Raw genomic sequence first — 9,311 nt, forward strand, 5'->3', positions numbered from 1 at the left:
TTAAAATATTCTACACTGCTGCAACACAATTTCTCTGAGTGAACATTTACAGTAACTGTAATGCATTATTGAGCATTTAAATATAACTGATCTTTGCTAGCTTAATTGATGACTCTTTCTTTCATTTATATTACTAACTTGCCTACATCATCCAACTCCTTTAAATTGTTTTTCGGCTAACTTCACGGTATAATGCTGGCATAAAGTGGCGGGGTGGACAGGTAGTGACATAAGAAAGATCAGGACTCAAACAGAGTCCACAGCACAAAGATGATGCACAGAATTCTTGCTGGGGTGGGTAGAAGATTTTTCTACCCCATTGAAGGGCTAACAGGAGGAGGAGGCAGGGTCAGCAGAATGATAACACTTACCAGATTTGCCATCTCCTTTCTCCAAGCAACATGGACTGAAAGGTGACACAATAGACAGGAAACAATTGCTTATACATGGCTTCTACCAGGCCTAAACACAGCAGGTAGCTGAACGTTAGCAAAGCAGAGATTACACCTAACATTTTCTGGGGTGGGGGAATATTGCTTCTCCTCCCATATTCTGAAAACCGTGTATATTCTGCAGGAGCGTCAGCTGTAGCTCAGTTTAGATTTCAGTTACAAATTTCCTGATTCAAGTCCTGCTCCAAGGTTTTGGCACAAAAACCAACACTGAAACTCCAGTGCTGTACTGAGGGAATGCTGCACTGCTGGGGGGGAAGCGTCTTTTGGATGAGACATTAAATCATGGCCTCAACTACCTGCGAGGGAATCTAAAAGATACCATGGCACTTGTTTGAAGAGGAACAGCGGAGTTATCCCTGCTAACTTGGTCAATATTCATCACTCAAACAACATCACAAAAAAAGCAGATTATCTGGTCATTATCACTGTCAGAGTTTGATCCTACAAATTGGCTGTTGCATTTTCCTACATTACATAGAAACATAGAAAATAGGAGCAGGGGTAGGTCATTCGGCCCTTCGAGCCTGCTCCGCCATTCATTATGATCATGGCTGATCATCCAGCTCAATAGCCTGCTCCCGCTTTCTCCCCATATCCTTTGATCCCTTTCGCCCCAAGAGCTATATCTAACTCTTTCTTGAAAACATACAATGTTTTGGCCTCAACTACTTTCTGTGGTAGCGAATTCCACAGATTCACCACTCTCTGGGTGAAGAAATTTCTCCTCATCTCAGTCCAAAGTGGTCTGCCCCGTATCCTGGTTCTGGACTCCCCCACCATCAGGAACATCCTTCCTGCATCTACCCTGTCTAGTCCTGTTAGAATTTTATAGGTTTCTATGAGATTCCCCCCTCATTCTCTGAACTCCAGTGAATATAATCCTAACCGACTCAATCTCCCCTGATATGTCAGTCCTGCCATCCCAGGAATCAGTCTGATAAACGTTCGCTGCACTCTCTCCATAGCAAGAACATCCTTCCTCAGATAAGGAGACCAAAACGGCGCACAATATTCCAGGTGTGATCTCACCAAGACCCTGCACAATTGCAGCAAGACATCCCTGTTCCTGTACTCCAATCCTCTGGCTATGAAGGCCAACATACCATTTGCCTTCTTTAACTCCTGCTGCACCTGCATGCTTACCTTCAGCGACTGGTATACAAGGACACCCAGGTCTCGTTGCACATTCCCCTCTCAATTTACAGCCATTCAGATAATAATCTGCCTTCCTGTTTTTGCTACCAAAGTGGATAACCTCACATTTATCCACATTATACTGCATTTGTCCACTCACTCAGCTTGCCCAAATCACACTGAAGCATCTCTGCATCCTCCTCACAGTTCACCTTCCTTTGTGTCATCTGCAAATTTGGAGATATTACATTTAGTTCCCTCATCTAAATCATTATATATTGTGAATAGCTGAGGTCCCAGCACTGATCCCTGCAGTACCCCACTAGTCACTGCCTGCCATTCGGAAAAAGACCTGTTTATTCTTACTCTTTGTTTCCTGTCTGCCAACCAGTTTTCTATCCATCTCAATACACTACCCCCAATCCCATGCGCTTTAATTTTACACACTAATCTCTTACGTGGGACTTTGTCGAAAGCCTTCTGAAAGTCCAAATAAACCAGATCAACTGCACCCCCCTCATTAACTCTACTAGTTACATTCTCGAAAAATCGCAGTAGATTTGTCAAGCATGATTTCTCTTTCGTAAATCCATGCTGACTTTGTCCGATTCCGCCACTGTTTTCCAAGTGCTCAGCTATTAAACCTTTTATAATGGACTCTAGAATTTTCCCCACTACCGACGTCAGACTGACTGGTCTGTAATTCCCTGTTTTCTCACTACCTCCCTTTTTAAATAGTGGGGTTACATTAGCTACATTCCAATCTGTAGGAACTGTTCCAGAGTCTATAGAATCTCGGAAGATGACCACCAATGCATCCATTATTTCTAGGGCCACTTCCTTAAATACTTTAGGACGTAGATTATCAGGTCCTGGGGATTTATCGGCCTTCAATCTCATCAATTTCCCCAACACCATTTCCCTACTGATTTCTTTCAGTTCCACCCTCTCACTAAACCCTGTGTTCTCCAACATTTCTGGTATGTTATTTGTGTCCTCCTTTGTGAAGACAGAACCAAAGTATGTATTTAGTTGGTCAGCCATTTCTTTCTTCCTCATTATAAATTCCCCTGTTTCTGACTGTAAGGGACATTTGTCTTCACCAATCTTTTTCTCTTCACATACCTATAGAAACTTTTACAGTCAGTTTTTATGTTCTCCGCAAGCTTACTGCCGTACTCTATTTTCCCCTTCTTAATCAATCCCTTGGTCTTCCTTTGCTGAATTCTAAACTGCTCCCAATACTCAGAGATAGTATTAGATGCAAGGAAGAGGCATACAAATTGGCCAGAAAAAGCAACAGGCCTGAGTATTGGGAGCAGTTTAGAATTTCCCTTGTAAGCCATGGTTTGGCCTCCTCTCCTGTTTTACTTTTGCGCCAGACAGGAATAAACAATTGTTGCAGTTCACCCATGCGCTCTTTGAATGTTTGCCATTGCCTATCCACCGTCATCCCTTTAAGTAATGTTTCCCAATCCATCATAGCCAACTCGCGCCTCATACCATCGTAATTTCCTTTATTAAGATTCAGGACCCTAGTCTCAGAATCAACTACTTCACTCTCCATCTTGATGAAGAATTCTATCATATTATGGTCGCTCATCCCCAAGGGGCCTCGCACAACTAGATTGCCAATTATTCCATTCTCATTACACAATACCCAGTCTAGGATGGCCTGTCCTCTAGTTAGTTCCTCAACGTATTGGTCCAGAAAACCATCCCATATACACTCCAGGAATTCCTTCTCTACAGTATAGTTACTAATTTGATTTGCCCAATCCATTTGCAGATTAAAGTCACCCATAATTACAGATGTTCCTTTGTTGCACGTGTCTCTAATTTCCTGTTTAATGCCATTCCAAACATCACCACTACAGTTTGGGGGTCTATATACAACCCCCACTAATGTTTTTTGCCCCTTAGTGTTTCTCAGCTCTACCCATACAGATTCCACATTGTCGGAGCTAATATCTTTCCTCACTATTGCGTTAATTTCCTCTTTAACCAGCAATGCAACTCCACAGCCTTTTTCTTTTTGTCTGTCCTTCCTAAATACTGAATACCCCTGGATGTTCAGTTCCCATCCCTGGTCACCCTGCAGCCATGTCTCCGTAATCCGGACTATATCATACCTGTTTACATCTATTTGTGCAGTTAATTAATCCACTTTATTGCGAATGCTCCTCGCATTAAAGCACAAAGCCTTAAGGCTTGTCTTCTTAACATTATTTGTCCCGTTCCCACTATTTTTCACTGAGGCCCTGTTTGATTCTTGCCCTTGATTTCTCTACCTATCACTTTTCTTATTCCCCTTTCTGTCTTTTGTTCTTGTCCTTGATTCCCCCTCCTCTAACTCCTTGCATTGGTTCCCATCCCCCTGCCATTTTAGTTTAAACCCTCCAACCACTCTAGCAAATATTCCCCCTAGGACGTCAGTCCCGGTCCTGCCCATTTGTAACCCATCCAGTTTGTACTGGGTCTGGTTCTGGGGGAGGCAGGACCAATGCCCCAGGAATCTGAAACCACCCCCTCACACCATCTCTTCAGCCACGTATTCCTCCTATTTCTACTCTGACTAGCACATGGCACTGGTAATAATCCTGAGATCACTACCCTGGAGGTCCTACTTACCAACTCACTTCCTAACTCCCTATATTCTGCTTTTCGGACCTCATCCTTTTTTTTACCTATGTCGTTTGTACCAATGTGTACCACAACCACTGGCTGTTCACCCTCCTCTTTCAGAACTTCCTGTAGCCGCTCTGAGACATCCTTGACCCTAGCACCAGGGAGGCAACATACCATCCTGGAGTCTCGTTTGCGGCCACAGAAATGCCTGTCTATTCCCCTTACAATTGAATCCCCTATAACTATTGCATTCCCACACATTTTACTCCTCCCCCGTGCAGCAGAGCCAACCGTGGTGCAATGAATTTGGCTGCTGCTGCTTTCCCCTCAACAGTATCCGAAGCGGTATATTTGTTTTGCAGGTGAATAGCCACAGGAGATTCCTGCACTGCCTGCCTAGTCCTCTTGCTCTGCCTGGTGGTTACCCATTCCCTTCCTGTGGACTCTTAGCCTGCGGTGTGACCACCTCTCTATACGTGCTATCCACGATACACTCCACCTTGTGGATGCTACACAGTGTCCCCAGCTGCCGCTCCAGCTCCGAAACCCGGGCTTCCAGGAGCTGCAGCTGGAGACACTTCCCACACACATGCTGGCCCCGGGCACTGGAAATGTTCCCGGCTTCCCACATAGAGCAGGAGGAGCACGCCGCTGCTTTGAGCTCTCCTGCCATGACCTACCCCCATAAGTTAAATTAAACCTTTTGGAAGATACTTAATATCAAATAATATCAATTACTCTAGGGCCTTTCTTCCCAGCTCCTCGCTATTACAGAATATAGCCCTTACAAACAATGAACCACAAAATAAGACCTTAAAAACTACAAGCGATAAAAGTAGTAAATACTTACCTGACCGTACGCACAGTACTCAAAGGATCACATCATTCCCCCCTCACTGAACTCCCTCAGTCACCAAACTCCAACTTAAAGCACTCCACTGGAGTGCTGCTTTGCGCTGCAGTGCAGACAAAGTCAGCACTGTAAGATGGCCTGTTTTTATACTTTCTGAATCTAGCCTCTGAAAACCTGTTTAAGCTAGTTATCTAATTAACTAGTTGTAACTGCAAGCAGAGCCTGTATAAACCCTGTTTTAAAGTTGGCCTAAAACTCACCTTCTTCCAACCCAAACAGCAGCTTTTAGTTAATTACTAAATGAAAGAAAGACTAGACTTTAGATAGAAATTAAACCTTAAATTCCCTCAGTCACCAAACTCCAACTTAAGCACTCTACTGCAGCCGAAAGCAGCACTCCAGTGCTGTTACAACAGTGACTACACTTCAAAAATATTCCATTGCCTGAAAAGCACTGCTGAGATGTTGAATGGTCATGAAAAGTGCTACATAAATGCAAGTCTGTCTTTCTTTATTCCATCCTCATGTTCCTTAGCAGAGAGTGGGCTGGGCATGAGTCTTGACAGAATGCAAGATTGCAATGGATAGCATAATGATATTTGGCTTTTCCCTCCTTCCTTTAACCGATTCCTAGCAAACATGATTATTTTCCAGTGCTATCAAAGCACAAAATCATCCCTCTAGTGCTACTAAACATATATTGGTGTGGAATCCCTTAATTCAGGGTCAGTTTGACCCAGTGGTGTTCATCACATTAGCAAATGTCACCACACAACAGAACTTTGGGTTGACAGAAGTCAAGCCAGATATAGGTTGCATTCGATTAGATATTCCTATATTTTATAGGAATATTTTAAGGCTCGATGAAATGCTTTCTTAACCTTAGAACTGAAATAAAATTACAGCAAGGAATCAAAGGAAAGTTCTATCCCTAGTGAGGATCACAACACAAAGGCTCAATAAGTAATGCCACCTCAAGACAATTAAAAAAAAAATTCAGCCCTAAATTTGACATTGGTGTAGAATCCCACCCAGCCTTGAGGTTCAAGGCAATAAAGGTATGATTTAACACAACTTTGTTTGGAAGCAATTGTCATCTTCAACATGGTAGAAACTGGAGTCCTGCAACCTCCCACATCTCCAAAGTAATTCAATTATCCAGAATGAAAATAATGGACCCACAATTACAAAAAACATTGAGAGGCATCACGAAACAGCTTAGATCTGGTGACAGATCAATTAACTTAATCATTAAGTCTTTACAAAAAAATTTCACGTTACCGAACTGCGGTATATTCCCACGATTTCCAATTACATTTCAGGTTTCTACCATTTGCAACTTTTTAAAAAGTCTCTAAAACGTAGGTCACACAGGTTAAACATAACTATTGACATTTAAAAAGTTTAATTTTAAAAATAAAAATATGCTGCTCAAAGCGAGTCAGATTCAAATGTCTTCCCTCAACATACATTACTCACACTGCTGTATGTGGGTAATGTTGACATACATTACTCACAAAAACAGCCCGTTTGATTGGCACCATATCCACAAACCTTCACTCCCTCCACCATCGATGCACAGTAGCAGCAGTGTGTACCATCTACAAGATGCACTACAGGAATTCGCCAAGGCTCCTTTTGACAGCACCTTCCAAATCAATGACCACTACCATCTAGAAGGACAAGAGCATTCAGATGGGAACACCACCACCTGGAAGCTCCCCTCCAAGTCACTCACCTTCCTGACTTGGAAATACATTACTGTTCCTTCACTGTCACTGTCAAAATCCTGGAACACCCTTCCTAACAGCACTGTGGTTGCACCAACACCACATGGATTGCAGCGATTCAAGAAAACAGCTCACCACCACCTTCTCAAGTGCAACTAGGGATGGGCGATAAATGCTGGCCCAGCCAGCAAAGCCCACATCCCATGAATGAACAATTTTTAAAAATGACTTGTGGGAAGACAAGAATAGTTGAGTACACACCCAAGTATGACTCAATGATTGGAATGGCTATGCATACATTCAACAGATGACATGACATTCCAATTGATTAACAAATGTTTTTTTTTACAAAGTGTAAAAAAGGAAGTGAGATATATCTGCGAACAGATTGCTATAACTGTTTTTAAATACCACACTAAAAGCCAGGGCAACATAATACATTTGCTTAAGAAAATATGTCAGGCTACTCAGTGATAATTCAATTTTGAGGAGTACGGTATGAAAATCTACATGGCTCCCTCAAAACAAGGTGAGTGGGGATGGTTCAATTCACCACAATCCGGAACAAAGTATTTCCCCTTCCTCAAAATGAAAGTTTAAATAGCCACCAGCGGCTGATCATTGCGAAGTCTTGCCTGAAGGAGAATCATTTTGGTAAAAATTTCTTTCCATCTCCTAACGTTGAAACAGTTGATAAAGTACAGTAAAGAGACCAGGCACTGCTGCAGAAACACTTTCAACACGCAAACAAATAAGTTCAACTTTCAATATGACAAGCAAAACATTGCAGAGCCCCCCCTTTTTCCTCAAATGTGCCTTCACCGCCTAGGTGAAGGTTAGCTGGCCAGGTGTTGCGTGGTGCCAAAGGATGCCAGCAGCACCGGCACAATCCCCGGAGCCGCTGTGGTGATGGGAGGCCTGCACTCCAGAACCCGCCCCGCGCTTGATGTGGGGCATGGTGCCCCCCTCAGACTCTACATGGAAGAGGTGCCCTGGGGCCTTCGCTGGTCATGAGCCGCGGGGCCCACGTCAGAGTCAAACCCCCATTGCCTTTAACAGGAGGCAGCTTGAAAGCATCTTAGAAAGTAGCATCAGGCGTTACAAAGTTGAGCAGCATTTGGGAATCTTTCCCCCCTCCCATCGCTCCCCCCTCCCCCTGCTCCCCCCTCCCATCGCTCCCCACTCCCACCGCTCCCCCCCCTCCCACCGCTCCCCTCGCTCCCCTCCCCCTCCCCCCACTCCCCCTCCCCCTCCCACCACTCCCCCTTTCCCCCTCCCCCTCCCACCACTCCCCCTTTCCCCCTCCCACCACTCCCCCTTTCCCCCTCCCACCACTCCCCCTCCCCCTCCCACCACTCCCCCTCCCCCCCTCCCCCTACTCCCCCTCCCCCCCTCCCCCTCTCTCCCCTCCCCCTCCCTCCCCTCCCCCCCTCTCTCCCCTCCCCCTCCCCCTCTCTCCCCTCCCCCTCCCCCCTCCCACCACTCCCCCTCCCCCCTCCCACCACTCCCCCTCCCCCCTCTCTCCCATCCCCCCTCTCTCCCCTCCCCCCTCTCTCCCCTCCCCCTCCCCCCTCCCACCACTCCCCCTCCCCCCACTCCCCCCTCCCACCACTCCCCCTCCCCCCTCTCTCCCATCCCCATCCCCCCTCCCTCCCCTCCCCCTCCCCCCTCCCACCACTCCCCCTCCCCCCTCCCACCACTCCCCCTCCCCCCTCCCACCACTCCCCCTCCCCATCCCCCCTCCCTCCCCTCCCCCTCCCCCCTCCCACCACTCCCCCTCCCCCCTCCCACCACTCCCCCTCCCCCCTCTCTCCCCTCCCCCCTCTCTCCCATCCCCCCCTCTCTCCCCTCCCCCCCGATGCTGCCCGAGTTGCTGAGTGTTTGCACTGGGAGACTCCCAGGGGATGTTTTGCACCCACTATTTGGCAGGAAGTGAGGCTCAGCTCCAGCCTCCTATAGCCGGGGGGGGGGAGGGGAAGGTGATCACAATCTGGCAGCGGCCCGGCCCGGCCCAGCCCCCGTCCCGCCCTTTCAACCCAGGAGAGAAATGAAACTCCCCAACCCCTACCGGAAACAGCAAGAACTTCACTCGAGCCGATTCCCGACGTTAGCCGCTTCCAAATTCGCATCTTAAACGGGGGCCGCGGCCATCGTTCGCCCTCAAACCGCCGCGCTCCGGCCCTGAGACTCACCGCCTGCCGCCATAACTCAGCCCGACATAGCAAAGCCTGAGCCCGCCCCCCGTATGCTAATCAGCGCCGGACTTCCTTCCCGGGGTCTGGACGCCGATTGGCCAGAGCCGGTGTCAATCTAGCTGACGTCAGTGCCATAATGGTAGGTGACGTAATGCCTGCTCTACACGCAGGAAAGAGCATTACCGACTGAGTGAAGGGGAAGGGATGAAAACTGAATGTGATATAAAGAAGAAACTCTTCCACTTTAATTCCTGTTATAAATTTACTCTGATTTAAAAAACTTTTATAATATCTGAAATTATAGCTACTGTAAAAT

General features: G+C 46.6%; 1 protein-coding gene across 4 annotated transcripts in view; it reads right to left on the bottom strand.

The window, feature by feature from the left end:
* Nucleotides 1–9,068, bottom strand: part of wasf2 (WASP family member 2) — a 44,964-nt gene extending 35,896 nt beyond the window's left edge. Inside the window, exon 1 of one of the 4 annotated variants that reach the window (XM_078567444.1) lies at nucleotides 8,993–9,068. The gene's annotated coding sequence lies outside the window, so the exon portion shown is untranslated. Of the gene's footprint in view, nucleotides 1–6,624; nucleotides 6,757–6,808; nucleotides 6,908–8,868 lie in introns of those variants that run through there. The other 3 variants (XM_078567443.1, XM_078567445.1, XM_078567446.1) reach the window with 3 other exon arrangements.
* Nucleotides 9,069–9,311: the final 243 nt, after the last annotated feature.

The sequence above is a fragment of the Cetorhinus maximus genome, chromosome 21 (assembly GCF_964194155.1).
Source record: "Cetorhinus maximus chromosome 21, sCetMax3.hap1.1, whole genome shotgun sequence".
Taxonomy (NCBI): domain Eukaryota; kingdom Metazoa; phylum Chordata; class Chondrichthyes; order Lamniformes; family Cetorhinidae; genus Cetorhinus; species Cetorhinus maximus.